At 33.7% G+C, this 17,763-nt stretch overlaps 1 long non-coding RNA gene across 1 annotated transcript in view; it reads right to left on the reverse strand.

The window, feature by feature from the left end:
* LOC108977468 overlaps window positions 1-3,685 on the reverse strand; it is a 316,378-nt gene extending 312,693 nt beyond the window's left edge. Inside the window, exon 1 of the long non-coding RNA XR_001994038.1 lies at window positions 2,506-3,685. This is a non-coding gene — a long non-coding RNA (uncharacterized LOC108977468). The remainder of the gene's footprint in view (window positions 1-2,505) is intronic.
* Between the last annotated feature and the right edge of the window lie 14,078 nt (window positions 3,686-17,763).

The raw sequence follows: 17,763 nt of genomic DNA on the forward strand, positions 1-17,763 counted from the left end.
TCACAACCACGCCTGAAATCTCGATTATCACTTTATCATGCGAGAGTATAAAATTTTCGGTGACACCCGAACTTAGCCCTTCCTTACTTGTTGAACTACTTTTTAATATACAAAAATTAAAAATTAAATTAATTCCATCAAACTCCTCTGGTACACTAGCAATTAATATATTATCATCAAAAAAATACAAATTTATACGTCTCTGTAAGTAGTGTTATTTGTTTGCATAATTAGCGGGGTTATTTTTTGTTTTATTTCAGAAACATATGGAAACATAAATTGAGCAACAAGAAATATGCGAAAAAATGTCGAACACATTTGTACGCAAATTTCATATTTCCAACCAATTTATATCAAAGATAATTTAATAGTTTTAATAAATTTTCAATAGCTGTAAATTTTTTATATTTTGACGGTACACCGAATTCTAACCACGAATATGTAATTGAAGTGCAGTAAAAATGGAAATTGTATTTAATGCAAGTGATTCTTTGCGGCACTGAATGAAATTGATTTTAATTGAGTGGTCAATTTTTTATTTAAATCTAACCAATGCGGTTAGTTATGAATATTATGTTTAATTTAAATTTAGATATTTCGTGGCACAAAACTACATATATATGTATATTTAGTCACGTACAAATTTGCAAGGGCGACATGTCAATTAGAACTGTATCACATATCATTTGCATAAATTGCAAAAATCATTAATAAAACGCAGTGTAATGACAGATTATTATTACTCCACACTGCAAAATATACTAATTTATTATTATCTGTGGATTATATAATTATAATTTTTGTTACACTTATAATACAAGCCGAAATTTGATGTTATCGTGTGATAAATATATTTTTTATATTTTTTAATAATAAAAATTAAAAAAATATATAGTTTTTAGTTCCCTGCTTATGTTAAGATCGCGCTTCGTTAGATTTCAGTATTAGGTTGTCAAATTTCTCACTACCGCCTTTTTGTCTTTTGAATTTCGCGGCTAGGTATAAGGCTATGTATAAAGCGCTACAGAGCTCGTATCTGGCAGTAATATACTTCTTTTAAAGGTCTTAACATAACCTACAAAACGAAGCTATGCATGATTAGTTTGCATATTGCGTTCAAAAGTTATAAACGTGTATACATGGAGTTGACTAATGCCGAAATTCTCGCTATTTTAAAGCTTTTCACCTAATGGTGTTTTGGGGGATGGCACTCTATCACTTCGAACTGCGGAGAAATGAATGGATAAGCCAGCCGACGGAAGACCTGTGACGACGAATACCGATCAAATCATTGAAAACATCGTGTTAGACCGGCATTTGGCATCTCGTGGCATCGCCCAGAAGATGGAAGTTAGTCACCAAACCATTTTAAACCATCTGCAGATGGCTGGATACACAAAAAAGCTTGATGTTTAGGTGACGCATGATTTGAAAAAAAGACCTTCTGGGCCGAATCAACGCCTGCGATATGCTGCTGAAACGGAAGGAACTCGACCTATTTTTGAAGCGGATGATGACTGGAGACAAAAAATGGATCGCATACGACAATATCATTCGAAACCGTTCGTGGTCGAAGGCCGGTGAATCGTCCCAAAGAGTGGACAAGCCGGAATTGACGGCCAGGGAAGTTTTACTGTGTGGTTGGTGGCATTGGAAGGGAATCATTCACTATGACCTGCAGCCATATGGCCAGACGCTTAATTCTACCACCTATTACGAACAACTGGACCGCTTGAAGCAGGCGTTTATTCAGAAGCGTCCAGAAATGGCCAACAGGAAGGGTGTAGTGTTCCACCAGAACAACGCCAGACCACACACTTCGTTGATGACTCGTCAGAAGGTACGGGAGCTCGGATGGGAAGTTCTATCGCATCCACCATATAGCCCGGACATAGCGCCAAGTGATTACCACCTGTTCCTGTCCATGGCGGACACCCTTGTTGGTGTAAAGTTGAACTCAAAAAAGGCTTGTGAAAAGTGTCTGTCCGAGGGGGTATTATGAAGTTGCCGTATAGATGGAAATACTATAGATTAACGAACCAAACGGTGCATATTAGAACTAAAGCCGATTTTTGTAACACTTTTTATAAAGCATTGAATAAGAGCAAACAAGCGGAAGGGAGATATGTATTTGACAACCTTATATAATAAAATGTGGATTTAAATATGATAAGATCATACTGGTTTAATGTTTTACACGCATTTACTATAGATATCAATTTACACACAATGTGATAGTTGTTATTACTTATTCTTAGTGCCACACACTTTACCAAGCAGGTGAATTATTTAAAAACTGATAAGATAACAAGCATAGATTCACATAAAGAACGGCTGCATCGCCAACAATTAAATGTATCTTTGCTTTTAATGGCACTAGACATAGCTGTTCCAATTTTTTATAGGTAGATCATGTCGTTTCAAACATAAAAACTATTATTTTGTTATGTGCAAACAGATTTATGCCACCAATATATGATTACACACATGTGGGCACGTACATACCTTTTTAATAATCAAAATATATTGCTGCAACACACGTAGAACACAGCCGGCGTTGAAACCACACAAAGCATAGTCCACAAACAAATGTTAACACTGAGGCTTTGAGCCCGTCATGTGAACATACATACAAACACGCTATATATGTAACGTGTGGGCTTCGATTCAAATGAAACAATTTTACACAAAACGCGCGCTACACTTACGGTGGTGTACTTTTTTTTTCTTTTTTGACAAACCACAGATTTAATGTATTTAACACTCTAAACGGGGCGCAGTGGCACAAGCTGAGAACACAAAATTCGCTTTACTTATCAAACTGGTTTTATTAAATTGCCTACTGGATACTATTTTCATCATATTATCATACACAACACTATGTACATCTGTAACAGCGTATGTATGCTGCTTGGTGGTGGCTATACACTACTCGCAACCACACTTTACTGCCACACACCAGGTAAATTTTGTTTTGTTGCTGGCCAAAGGCGTCAACGCAACAAATTGTGAGTTGAAATTCGTTTTTTTACACTAAGCTGGCTGCTTTTTAAAGCATTGCACTAAAATTGAGCAAAATTCTTGCAAAATACGCTGCAATCGATGAATATAACTGCTATTTTGACCAAAAGCGTACTATTTACACAAACAAATACAGACGTCGACGGCACAGTCACAGTCAGCGTCGCAAGTGGCTCCGCTGTGCCGGCTAGGGTCAGCAGCCAGGATACAAAAACAACACAATACGCCGGTTAAGCGCCGTTATTTACCGAAATTTTCATCAAAGCTACACTGCTATGCACTTTTTTACATTCGAAAAACTGCAAACTTTCTTCAAATCACTTTTGCTACAATTAAAATGCTAGAAATTCTTTATAGTTAACATGTAAACAAATCGATTTTTTTAGCTGTCAAAAACAGGCGCTCGCCTGCACACACATGCACAAACACGCACCGCCAGTGGGAACGTTACCAATTGGAAAAGCCGCCTCACTCCAATCAGCCACACTGGATTTTCTTGTTTTTAACGCCCACGTGCGTTGTTTTTCACGATTTTCTAACGCTAATGTTTATATTTCGCATCGAATTTGCACTTGCACAAATTTTACACAATTTTAATGGCGCTATTTGGTTGAAAACGCGAAATTTTAACGGAGAATAAACGAAAACTACACAAAAATTCACAACGCGCTTGTCAACTGAAAAAACAGACAGTAGTTGGGAATTCTTTGCCCTTATCTGTTTGCTGTGACATTTAGTGGTGGTTGTTTTCAAAGCACGCGAGCGTGTGTGCAAGTGAGATAAATACATGTTGCGTTTTGTTTATACAGCGCTTGTTAAAAGCCTACCTTAGCTCTCAAACTGTTGTGTACGGTTGGTTTAACCAGCTGTGCGTAAATAAAGCCGTAAATAAATGTTTGCCATATAAAACTTTCGAAAACATTTTACTATTGGAAATGAGGAATTTTTGTTCTGCGTTTGTTATGCTGATTATTGTAAAGAAAATTATGCAGTTTTCAGTGTACAGTGCTCTGTTCAAGTAAATTGTCTCTTATTTTTATTTTATCACTATGAATGGGAACGGGATCTTAACCGTTTGAAAGCATTGCCACATGACTGAAAATAAGTTCGAATTATTTTACTTCTTAAAGTTAATTGCATAATTAGCGCTCGCTTTGTATAGTTCATTGAGATATATAGTAAATGAAACAATTTTCGGATTTATTTTTCTTAAAACAAAAAAACTTAAATTTAAAGTTTCGGAATTTTATATAGGAAAGAATACAATTTATTTCATATTGTTGCAAGTACAACAGCAATTTTGTGAGAACATTTAACAAAAGAAGACAGATTTTTTCCAAAATTGTGATCGCCAATTCAAGAGTTCGATTTATGGAAGTTCAACTTATATACAAAGTACATATATATATTTTTTAATAAATTCTATCTATCCCTCTTTAAATTATGGGTTATGCATATTAAAATGTTTTTAGTTTAATTTAAAATGTATGTAGTGTTTTCAAGTTTGTTGACATTAGCAACAGCTTATTGTTACCAGCGGTATGCTGCCAGATAATTAATATTTTTAAATTTGCATATCATAGAATATAATGCAGAAGTAAAGTAATCAAGATCTGGTAATTGCAATCATCAAAAAATTTCAAGGGAAACCCCTTTTAAAGATACAATTAAAATCACGCTGAGTCTACTAAACCTTATGATAGATCAAATTCAACTAAGTAAAATTTACCTTTATGCGAATCCACCACAAGAACAGCGATAATCCTGAAATTAAAAAATTATAAATTTTATTGATTTGAATAATAGTAGACTAAGTGAGATCTTTGTTGAAAAGAGTCGAAAAAATCTACAAAAGTTATACACTTCAGCTTTCTTTTACCCTTTTTTATTTCAATTAAGAACTCTAACGAAAGTAATGGGCAGAAATAATGCCTTAAGTATCGTTAGAATCCGGAAAAATTCTCTTAAGTCTTATCTACATAGTGGCATAGTCACAACAAAGAACTCGAGGTAGCAACATTTTAAGAATGAAAATCCGTCCAAGTCCAATTTTACGAGTTTTGTATGCTGACACTGAAACAACTAGAGGAATCAAGAAGTGAAGAGCTGACAAAATACTCAAGCTGTCCTTGGGTACGCTGATGATGAAAACGAAGATTTTGAACAAGTTGTATTATACTATACTAGCGATACATCATGGAGATTTTTTACAAATATCGCTTTCCACAGCTCCACTGAATACATCTTTCTGCTCGAGGTACCCATATTAAGGGTACTATCAACTTAACTTTTGTTTAACAAACAGAAAACCAGGCGGGTCTCTGACAGTGCTAAAAAAAGGTCTTCCGCTACTTCAGTGATTTTGGTCTTCTTCGTGAATGAAACCTAAAAAAAATGAAATATTTACTAAAAAATCTTCGTACAAGGACGACCGTCCTTCTGTCCTCTGAAATTAACAAAATATCACCGCTTTTTTATTTTTTGAATTAAATTTTACTCAAAATTCTCTTTCAGAAAAAACTGCTAAGTCATGTTATGAAGAACTACATTTAGATTTTAACCATTTGCGCCCTAAATCCTAAAAACGTGCTTCGAAAAAAATATGTTTAAAGTTAAACTGACGAAACTGATTAAACTGAGCGGACATTTCAGAAAGCTGTAACACTAAAACTATTAGAGATATCAATGGAGTAGACGTTCCATTGCCAAACCATGAAGAAGTTCGAAAAGGACAATATGTCTAAAGAACAATAAAGCGGTTTGGCGGTCGTGCCATTCAAAAACGGCGTCGAAGAAATGATAAGGCACATGTATCAGCTCCTTTGTAGAATATGGTCAGACGAAAGCATGCCCGACGAGTGGAATTTAAATGTGATCTGCCCAATCCACAATAAGAGAGATCCCACAATATCCGCTAACTACGGTGGGATAAGGATAAGCCCACTTAAAATCGCATATGAGGGTCTATCGAGCGTATTGTGTGAAAGACTGAAGTTCACCGGCAACAAACTGATTATATCTTATCAGTGTGGTTTTAGACCTGGAAAATCTACTATGGACCGGATTTTCAACATGAGCCAAATATTGGAAAAGACGCGTAAAAATTGGATCGAGACACGTCAATTTCAAAATTGCTTTTGACAGCACGAAAAGGAGCTGTCTTTATGGCGCGATGTCTCAATTTGCTATCCCCGCAAAACTAATCCGGTTGTGTAAACTCCTTCTGACTGAGAGGGAAACCTCCGAGTTCTTCGATACAGACGAGGTTATAGACGAGGCGACTCCCTATCGTGCGACTTCTTCAATATAATCCTGGAGATAATTCGAGAAGGATAGGTTTGAATAGAGCAATAACAAGAGAGAATAAAGTCTCGAAATTCAATGTGGAATAACTCTTTCCAAGGATAAATTCGACTGAGAAGCAATTGAGAAGTAAAGTCTTCTCTCGACAAAGAAAGACCAAGTTCTACAAGTCACTAATCATCTCTGTCCTGCAATATGGTGCAGAGGCATGGACGATGACAACACTTGATGAGTCCGCGTTAGAAGTGTTCGAAAGAAAGATTCTACGGAAGATTTATGGCCCTTTGCGAACGGCGAATACCGCAGTCAATTTAACGAAGAGCTGTATGAGATATACAACGACATTGACATACATAGTTCAGCGAATTAAGAGACAGCGGCTACGCTGGCTAGCTCATGTCGTCCAAGTGAATGAAAACACCACTCTCTGAGAGTTTTCAACGCAGTGGGGGAAGCAAAGAAAGAGGAAGACCTCCACTCTGTTGGAAAGACCAGTTGGAGAAGGACCTGGCTACACTTGAAATCTCCTATCTCGGCTATAACCGAGGTGTTTACGCACTTCAAAAAGAAGAATATATTAGATATTGGTTTAAAGGTACAGTAGTATATAGTATGTCTACGTATGTATATCTTTAACTATATATTTGTTTTAATTTCTCGCGAGGTGTGCTTAAAATTTCCCATAAAATCTACTTCAGGAAGATTTTTTTAAATTCAAATATTCGTATATAAAAAAAAAAACGTTGAAAAGTTCATTTAAGTTTAATTTTTTTTTTTGTGCTCACCCTAATATGCATATGTATTTATATTCTTAAACACATATGTACATATGTATATATCTGTATCATTAGTATGTACAAGCGCTTATAATATATATAAATATATATCCATTAAATTTTAAGTAAGTTTATTAAATTTTGAAATATAAATACATACATACATATGTGTGTAAATGCAAGTCCCCGGTGAGGACAGTGTACAAATTAATTAAAAATATCAGTTGTAATGCCAACACAAATTGACATCTCTTATTAAAAATTATCTGTCATTACTGTCTTGACATAACACAAGTAAATACCACAAGCATGACTGAAAGTAAAAACATAAATATATGCAAGCATACATCCATATGTATGTGTATAAGCCGTAATTCGTTTAATATTGCCTAGCGGCAGACAGCTGAGAGTAAAATTAAAGCAGTCGGTAAGGTAAGTGAAAAGTTGAGAAATTCCATATGTACGAATATATATATATATATACCCATAACTGTGGAGAGCAGAAACCTCATGTAAAAAAAAACATAAAAAAAGATAAGAACGGTAAAGAAGGTAGGGAAGGCAAATAACGCGACTTGCGCATGCTCAGCATTTGGCTATATATACCTACCTAAATATAAGTATCTCAATTCCTCTGTACCTATAACTTTGGTCTTCTACGCTCAAAGGCAATCAGTGCCGCGGTAGGCATAAGCAAACAAAATGCCAACGAAACGAAAAGTATGTAGCATTTGGGAATTATTTTCAACTTAAGCGCTTTGTTTTCACGTGCTCACATAATCAACTTTGAATAGTGGGAATGTTTGGTTGTAGTGTTGTACTTTAACCCGTCAGTGGCTACTGTGACCACTTTGACGGTAACTAATAAATTGACTATGGAGCGAAAGAAATGTGTATTTATAGATAATAGGTAAAGTGTAAAGGGGACTTTTTGCGTTATCGAATGGGTCGTGGCTCCACAGCAAGCTCTTTTAACTGTACCTTGCTTAATTATTTCTTATAAAAATGCATTTCTTATAAAAATCCAATATACGCAATTTTTCGTAATTTTTTATTTTCATTATCATTTTGTTTAATAATTTTTCAACATTTTTTACTCCTTTGATCCCATAGTTGCTCTCCAGAAAGACTTCTGATTAGATCCAAGGACCCTTCCTCCTCAAATCAAAAAACCAAAAAAGTTTTTTAGAACTAGTCAAAATTGATGTATTTGACGAAGGGTCGGCTTCCCCGGAAAAGCCGCTTTTATGAAAAATTTTACACTAAAGTGGTGTAAAAAAACGAACTATTGTCGAAAATCTTCGTCCTTCGATTATTAACAGACAAATATACCTAATATTAAGGAGGTTATATTACAAAGCCGGAGTAAAAAACAATGGAAAATATAATACATATATATTTTTTCATAATTTAATTATGAAAGTAAGTAAAGGAAAATAAAATTTTTGTGGATAATTTCTACTGTTTTAAGAGATGTATTTTTCTTTACTTTACTCGATATCAAAGATCCCGCATTGCTAGCGGGTGTCGGTCTTAAAACAACCGACTCGCTATATGTTTGTAAAACTCTGTACTACTCGCCTCTGTACTACTCGCCTAGTGAGGTTGTTTGCTGGGCTTGGAATCCGCCACGTAGAAACCAATCTCAATAAAAAAGAAGCAACCGCCTCGGGTGAAAGATCCCACTTTTGATGAAGACCACTGCAAATGTTATAAAGACTAGGCATGCATCTGTAATGGCCGCTGCCTAAATTAGGAAGATGTTTATGCTCCGCTGCTTGATATTCTCGTTAAGATAAAGGCTGACATCCAAGAACAAACTCGCGAAAGGTCCGACGTGAGAAGCTACTATCACAATCGACAGCGAAAGGCCTTTATATTAGATTTGCACTTCTGCTTTCTGATAGCATTCATCAGCTACTCGCCATAAGGGAACTGTGCGACGGTCTTTCAAGTGGCTTACGTACACCTCCGAAATCATTGGTTTTCGAAAAGGGCGAAAGAACAGCTGTTACGACATGGACTGTCGTGTCGCAGTTAAGAAAGAAGAGAGTCCACCTCACAATGCTGCGGTCGACCGCAACACGTGCAGGGTGGGATAGATACCGAGAGTTCAAAAGGGATACACATATGCAGACAAGAAAAGGCACAGAGGTGGTGGTCGAAACTTCTACGAGCAGATACGGCGACTAACGGAAGACCCGGAGTTTACTCTTGTAAACCCCAAGGTGGTGATCTAGTGGCTGATGTTCAGAGCATACTGAAGTTATGGAGGTTATACTTTTCCAGCCTGCTGAACTACAGTGAAAGTGTAACATGGCGAACCAGTTTCCCCAATCAATGACGATGGAATAGATGTTCTCTTATGAAGTTCGAATTGTGAACTCGATTAACACGTAAAAAACATTAAACTGTTGAATTAAATAGGTAAGTGCTTAGCCTTTAAATTTGGAGTTTTATTTTACAATCTACTTTTCGAACTGAAGAGTGAGATACAAGGTAAACAGTTTGACCTGACAGTACAGTTTTTTAGGTTTTCTTATTTTTACAGTGTCCTTGTAGGCTAAGCTTAGCGGTTATGTTATTAGTGAATTTGTCAAACTTTGTAGTTGCTCAGAATTTATAGATAAGAATAGGAAAGAATATTTAAGTATAATTTTCTGAAGCTTTCTATAGATTCTAAAATCATTATAATGTCAGGTTATCAATATTTGAATGATAAATTAAAAATGAAAAGAGAGTATTGGTTAACCCTCGTTTCTTTTGAAGCCAGTGACATCAGAATATACGCTATGATAACGATTATCATTCATTTGAAGCGTAAAAAAGTAATTTTTTCACTCTAATATCTGGAACTTTAAAGCGGAAAGAGTATTTTCGGAAATTCGAAGAAGTTCATGTTGAACACGTCAAAGCTGATCGTGCGTGCCAAAAGTAACGATTTAAATAGGGTAATTTGAGCTTAGAAGACGAAGAACGTCCTGACCGATGAAAGAAGTTTAAAGATGAGGAACTGGAGTAATTATTGGATAAATATTGTTGCCAAACACAAGAAAAAATAGCAAAACCTTTGGAAGGCAGACGGTAGGACAGGAAATTGGATTTCACATGAATTAAAGCCAAAAGACGTTTGTATAGTATATCAGAAATGCTGGTTGAACAATACAAATTAAGTAATTTTTGCATTTCATTTGTGATTCGTGTTTATGCAAAGTATCATATGTGAATTCTAGCCAACTAGCCACATTAACGACACAGCCGATTATCCATGGCGCCAAGGTAATGCTCTGTGTTTGGTGGGATCAGGGATCGGAAGGGTGTGCTGTATTATAATTGTCTTCAAATTGAAGTTAGTGATTGCTGAGAAATGCCTAGAATTCCTGACTAGACGCAACGCAATAATTTTCCATAACGACAGCGCTTTTTAGTTCATTCATCTTATAGCACCGACCTTTCCCCTTTTGACTATTATATGATGTTTTGGGAAAGAGTCCACGAATTGCCAGAAAGAAAAGAAAATATTATATTTTATGTAGCTACAGATGGGTAATACTTTGCATAATACTACTGTGCATGTTTTTTCTTAAGGAAAGATGATGTAGAGAAAATAACCACAGGAATAGAGTTTGTGTACTTAAATGATATATTATCAACTTCAGGGATTGTATCAAAGCAAAGGGAAATAAACCCAGCAGCAGTGCTCATTAAAGGGTTAAAAACGAGTTCCAAAGTGGCGTGTAGTACATACATACATATGTATGTATATATTCATAAATACATATAAATGTACAACCATCACAGCGATGGAAAATTATGAATTAAACATGTAACTTATTTGCATATCGTTGTTAATTGCCGGTAAACGGTAAATGTTATATAGTATATATACTTAAATATACATACATATGTACATATATACCTTTCAATCTATGTTACTTTCACTTTCGTAGCTAGTTCCTCGATCAAACGGGGTGTTCAATTATTCAATTAAATTACTCTTATTTTTTCTAATGAAAAAATTTTAATTTAATTTAATTAAAATTAATTGAATGATATCGAAAACGAAGAAAAAATACATACTTTTTGATTAATTGGTGTTTTTCAGTATTTAATCGTGCAAATATTTCGTATGCACGTCCATACATTTATACTTATGGCCATATATACAAATACCACCCGTCAACTGAAAATCATCCTTTGTTAACTTATCGCTTAATCGTAATCGCTTACTGCCCACAATTGTGGCCATAAGTAGACCTAAATATTCGCGTTTCAACATTTTTTCTCAGCAGTCGACATGTGAAAACTGTTTTATTTTACATTTGACTGTAAAATGTCGCGCCAACTGACAGCATTCAACCGCAAAACAATTACGTCTAAATGACATACCTTTTCGGTGATTAAATCCGGCTTGTAATTTGAAATTGGGGTTATAAAAAAAGGTTATGAACTTATAAAGGGTAATTTTTTATAGGTAAATAATTTTAATCGTAGCAAAAGAATCAGCTGTCAAAGTAATGACATGAGTTCGGCATTTAGGTTTTCTAATCCACTATTTGATAAGATGATCTGGATCTGGATCAGATCTATCTGGCAAAAGAAGTGGAAATGGCAGCGACAGGTGAACAATTGGACAGACGTAGGTGGAAATACATCTGAAATTTCGCTGAAATTGTAAATACCACAACATTTTTTAACCATAAAGGCGAACATGTTGATTATTTCCAAATACGATATTTGGAATAAACTGTTCTGGATCTATCAAAAAAACACCCTATACTTTAAAAAAGGATGAAAGTATACAAATTGCCAGTTTTTTTAACACATTTTCCATTAAATAATTAGAAATTAAATTTTAAAAACAGTTCTAAAGCTCTCCAAAAACACCCTATACCTACCAAAAAAAATTTAAATATACACCAAACTGCCAGATTTATTTTTATCAGTTTATCTATAACAAATAAGTATTAAAAAATATTTCTATACCCCTCAAAAAACACCCTATTCTTTCAAAAAAGTAAAAAATATAAAAACCACCATTTTCTTATCGAAGTAGCCATTACACAAGTAAAAAGAAATATTTTGAAAAGAAAAATTTTTTCGATCAAAAAGCACCCTATATTTTTAAAAAGGAAAATACAAACCGCTAGATTTTTATCAGATTATTTACGATTCAAAAAAACTTAAAAAAAAAATTCCGTATCTCTCAAAATATACCCTATACTTTCCGAATAAAAAGGATACCGTTTTTTTATTAGATTAAATTTTAAACAACTAAAAGTTAAATCAAAAATCCTTTGAAAACAATATTTTTTTACACCTCAAAAAACACCTTATACTTTCCAAAAAAAAAAATATACCAAACCGCCAGATTTTTATCAGATTATCCATTAAACAATTAAAAATAAATTTGCGTCGTTTTTGTGGCAATTGTGTTCGTTGGTGCAAAAGAACTCTGTATGCAAGTATGCACTTACATACATATAGTATGTATTGAATGTCCGCCTATATGTGTTATATACCATGCAACCACTCATCAGATAAGTACTTATTTGTTGTTCATAGTGGCAGACCAAGTTAATATCACATATAAATATACAAACATACATATATACCATATGTATGTATGTATATAAATATCTTTTTTAACGTTGACAAATTGCTTTTAATTGTTTCTGTCAGCTTGTGTGTGTATGTGTTGTGCAAACGCTTGCTTTTGGTTATTTTCTGTAATTGTTGTTAATTTATTTGTGAATATGATAAATGCAATGTGCATAAATAAATTTTCACTGATTTGTATGATAACAAGCAGGCACCTAGTAGGAAATGCGTCACATTAGGAATTATTGCATTTCCAGGTAAAGCGATGAAGCGATTTGTATGCGTTTTTGTGCTATATGTTCTTCAAAAATGTAATACGATCAATCACTTACATTACTATAAATCTATAAGAATGTTTTATGCAATTTTGTTTAAAAACTTGAGTTTCGCCGCTGATAATCTATCAATAAATTTGTGATACTGCTGCAGTGTAGGAAACAATATATTGTAATATATATGTACATAATGTATTGACAAATTTTAAGTCAATAAAAATATTTAGTTTTGGATTCTTAGACAGAACTTTTTTGTAGCGTCTGATTAGAGTAGTAGTACGAGGTCGTTCAATAAGTCGTTTGATAAGAAAAATACAATTTTAAGATTCAAAATACACTTTATTATTCAGTATAATCTCCCTGAACGTTAATACACTTGTTCCATCGATCTTCCAATCTGTGGATCCCATCCCTGTAGTGAGAATCCGAAAGGTCTGCAAAATACGCTTCAACAGCCGTTGTAACCTTTTCATTTGATGAAGTTCTGGAAACAAATGGAAGGAAGTCGCTGGGACCAAACTTGTGAATACGGTAGATGGTCCAACAATTCGAACTTTAATTCATTTATTTTAGCCATTGGCAAAATGCTTTTGTGACACGGTGTATTCTCCTGATGAGTTTCTTCTGCAAACGATCTTTTTTCACGAACTTTTTCCTTCAACTGGCCCGAAAGGTTGCAATTGTTTTCAAAATTAATTCTTTTACCAGTTTGCAAGTAATCCCTGAAAAATGATGCTATGACCTTAAAGCCGATTTCCGGGCACAAACTCGTTTCAAAGCCGAATAACCAGATTCACACCACTCTTTAGCCTATTGTTTTAATGTAGGATCATGGTCGTAGACCCAAGTGTCATTCCTAGTGATGAATCATGTTTTTGTCCATTGTTAGCGAATGCGGCACCCATTGTGCAACCAGCTTTCTAAAACCCAAAATTTGACTTAAAATATGGCTTACACTGTCTAATGAGATGTGTAGAGCCTCTACTAAATCTCTCTCAATCAATCAACGATGTTCCAAAACCATATGCTTTATTGTGACTATGATTTCTGGTGCTGATGCGCTTGTTGGACGTTCTTCAAGTGGATCGACTTCAAGGTTTGTACGTCCACGTTTAAAATCAGCAACCCGTCTTTCTACTGTTTTAAACAATCATTATACACTACATTCGTTCGTGAATTTCTTTTGGTGCTATATCACGATATGCAATTTTTTCCATTGTAAAACTAAATGGCTTGTAAACGAAGAATTAATTTGACAGATATAAATAAAACTTCACATACTTCCATATGAAAAGTGTATCAACAAAAAAAAAAAAAAAAAAAAAAAAAAAAAAAAAAAAAAAAAAAAAAAAAAAAAAAAAAAAAGAAAAAATTAAAAAAAAAAACAAAAAAATTGACCAGAACCGTCACATAAGCAGCCGTGTTATCGCTAAGGAACCTAACATTCATCATAAAACGGTTTTGAACTATTTATAAAAGGCTGGCTATAAAAAGAAGCTCGATGCTTGGGTAAAAATTGTCTGTGACAAATTTAATGGACCGAATTAACATCTGCGCTTATTTGCTGAAACGAAATGAANATAAATAAAACTTCACATACTTCCATATGAAAAGTGTATCAAAAAAAAAAAAAAAAAAAAAAAAAAAAAAAAAAAAAAAAAAAAAAAAAAACAAAAAAATTGAGCTAGTAGCAACGCCCTCTCTTATCGAACGAAACTTATTGAACAACCTGGTAAATGACTTACTTTTAACACATTGCGATTCTGGTATTATTCCTTACTGTACAACTCGAGATTTTTTGGTTAGGTACTCAGATCTCTGTCTACGAAATAGCCATAAATAGTCACCTGTTTCTATTTGTGTGTTTTTTGGAGACATTTGATATAATATACAGTATTTTTACTACAGAGAAGGTACCTTCCTAACACAAGCGTTTGACAGTTAGGGATTTGTTATGGATTTTATACTTACTGTTGTATATATCTACTCTATTTACCTATTTTTTACCTCTATATGTCTAACCTTAATATTCCTCTCACCTGCATCTTAATTTCCATCTTCATCTGAACCCCAACTTAATTCATTACTCAATTCCAATTTCAATATCAATCTCAATTTCTATCCCAATAATTTCAATATTATCGCAATATTTATTAAAATTTATTTTTATTTCATTCCCATCTCAGACTCAATTTATACCAGCTTCTAAGTCTAATCGATCTAAATATCTTTCACAATAACAATTTCTATCTCTATCTCAATCTCCATGTAAATTTCACAATCAATCTCAATCTCAATCTGAATTTCAATATTAAACGAAATCTTAATCACAATCTCAATCGCAATATCAATCTAAATTTCATACGCAATCTTAATGACAATCTGAATTTCAAGATCCATCCTAATCTCAATTGCAATCTGAATTTCTGAATTCAAATTTGATCGCTCCTAATATCTTCCTAAATTTTACTATATTTCAATAAATTTAATTTCCAATATTAAATCTCTTTCAATCTTAATTTAATTCGAAAGGTCAATCTAAATCTCTATTACTATTTCAGTCGAAATCTCAGTCTCAATCTCAATTTCAACATTAATCGGAATTTCAATCTTAATCAATCTCAACGTTATCTCATATTTTTGCTTAACCTTTGTAAATCACAATTTAAATTTAATCTAAATATGAATTTCAATCTCTATCACAAACTTTATTTCATTCGAAATATCAATCAATTTCATTTGTAATCTCAATCTCAATTTTATTTTCATTTCATCGCTTTATCACTTTCAATTTAAATTTCAACCTCAATTTGAATATCAATCTCAATCTATTTCAATCTCTATCTGAATTTCAATATCAATCTCAAGCTCCACCTGAAAGTTTTATTCGCAATTTCGATCTCTTTGGCAATCACCATTTAAATATCAATGCCCACAACAATCTCAATTTTAATATCAATATTTTTCTTCTATTCATATGTCAAATTTTAGTCGAAATCTCAATCTGATTTTCATCCGCAATCTCCGTCTCAATACGAATTTTACCTCCTAAATAGGTACATACATATGTATATAGTATACTTCCCTGATCTGATAAAAGTTCTTGTTCCCATTTTGTTGACAACTCAGGTACAATTTGTGTAGTGAGCTAAATAATAAACTTTACAGTTATTGTGGAATCAATATTGTAATTGAATGCTATAGCCTGGAGTATCAGGTCCCAATACCAGCTTAGCGTTTAACTGTAAATTACAATAATGATTACCGTTCTGGCGCTCAACTGATTTGCAACTTTAGATTTAAACGGTTTTATCAAAGAAAGAGATATATTTCTTGAAAGTTTTGTTCAGTTTAACTTTAGTTTGGTGTGAAATTACTTTATTTCGTCTATATTATTTAATAAAAATTATGACTTATCTTTTCAGCCAACTATTTAACTATGGTTGGCTATACTCCACCTTCGACGTCGAAGTTAAAGAATGTTGAGCTACTTGTAACTTAAGTCCACCAATCTCTGAAGAAGGACACAACAGCCTCGGATCAAACGCCAATAAAGAAGAAGAAGAATTTTTGAAGAACACAAATTGATAATGATTTCAATGCAGATATATATACATACATACATAATATATGTATACATCCATATATTATCCTTTCTGCCACCAACTAAACTGTATCTCCTAACTGTATCTACATTCCAATGTGTTTATCACATTGTCTGCCATTTTGTTGACAAATAATTTGAATCAGTTAAGCAAATATTTGTGTTTTTGTTTTCGGCATAAGCTGATTGTAAATTTTGAGTATTAAACTTTTCGTGCAAATATTTACTACATAAAGTACGAACGGCTTGTTGCAATATCACTACATACATAAGTATGTATGCACATAAATAAACAAATAGCAATATAAATAAACAAGTATATAATCCGCTCATTGCGGTTTTCAAGTTGTTTCAGAGTGCTTAGCTCTCGTGAATATTTATTTACATATTCAGATTTATTTTATGGAAATTTTCGGTTTAATAATAATTTATGATTTAATTGAACACTTTAAAAAATTTAAATTTTAAAGTCAGGTGATTTAATTGGCGGAGAAGTGGTAAAAAAGTGTGACAAATTGAATAAAATTTTTTATGAAATAACATATGTACATATGTATGTATATAACTGCCTCTAGGCTTTGACTGTGATATTGACAATACTTCAACAGATATGACAGCTCTGTCAAATGCCTCTTTCCGGTGCTTGCGAGTAAAATAATGATTATGAATAAGATCTCTTGTGATCAACAATACCCTTATACGCGTAAGACATACTGGGTGGATTCAATTAATTGAATTAAAATTTCCTTTTGTAAAAGAAGTCGAACCAAAGCTCGTTAGAAAGTCGAGAACTCACTTTGCTGGCTCAAAGATAATTAAATAAAAAAATTACTTCATGGTTGAATTAATATGTTCTTTTAAAGTTCAAGTCTCCACAGCAAATTTGGCATCTTTTCGTCAATGTTTTAGACAAAAATTTCGCTGATGAAGTCTGAAGTTATCAGAGGATCAGTCAGTATAATTACATGCGAAGATTTCTTTATTTTCTATAGATAGATTTTGCAGGAATCCGGAATTTCCGGTTCCATCTCGCAAAACCTACAGTTTGTAAAAGAGACTATGCCCATGTTGGACAAGTGTTTCTTGAGTATAGAGCGCAACAACAAGACGGGATTTGTCTCGGCAGTGGTTGATCGTATGCCTAAGCCAGGTTGTAACCTCTAAGCAGCTGTTTGGCGTGGCG

The sequence above is a fragment of the Bactrocera latifrons genome, unplaced genomic scaffold, assembly GCF_001853355.1.
Source record: "Bactrocera latifrons isolate USDA-ARS-PBARC rearing strain unplaced genomic scaffold, ASM185335v1 scaffold_9, whole genome shotgun sequence".
In the NCBI taxonomy this organism is placed as follows: Eukaryota; Metazoa; Arthropoda; class Insecta; order Diptera; family Tephritidae; genus Bactrocera; species Bactrocera latifrons.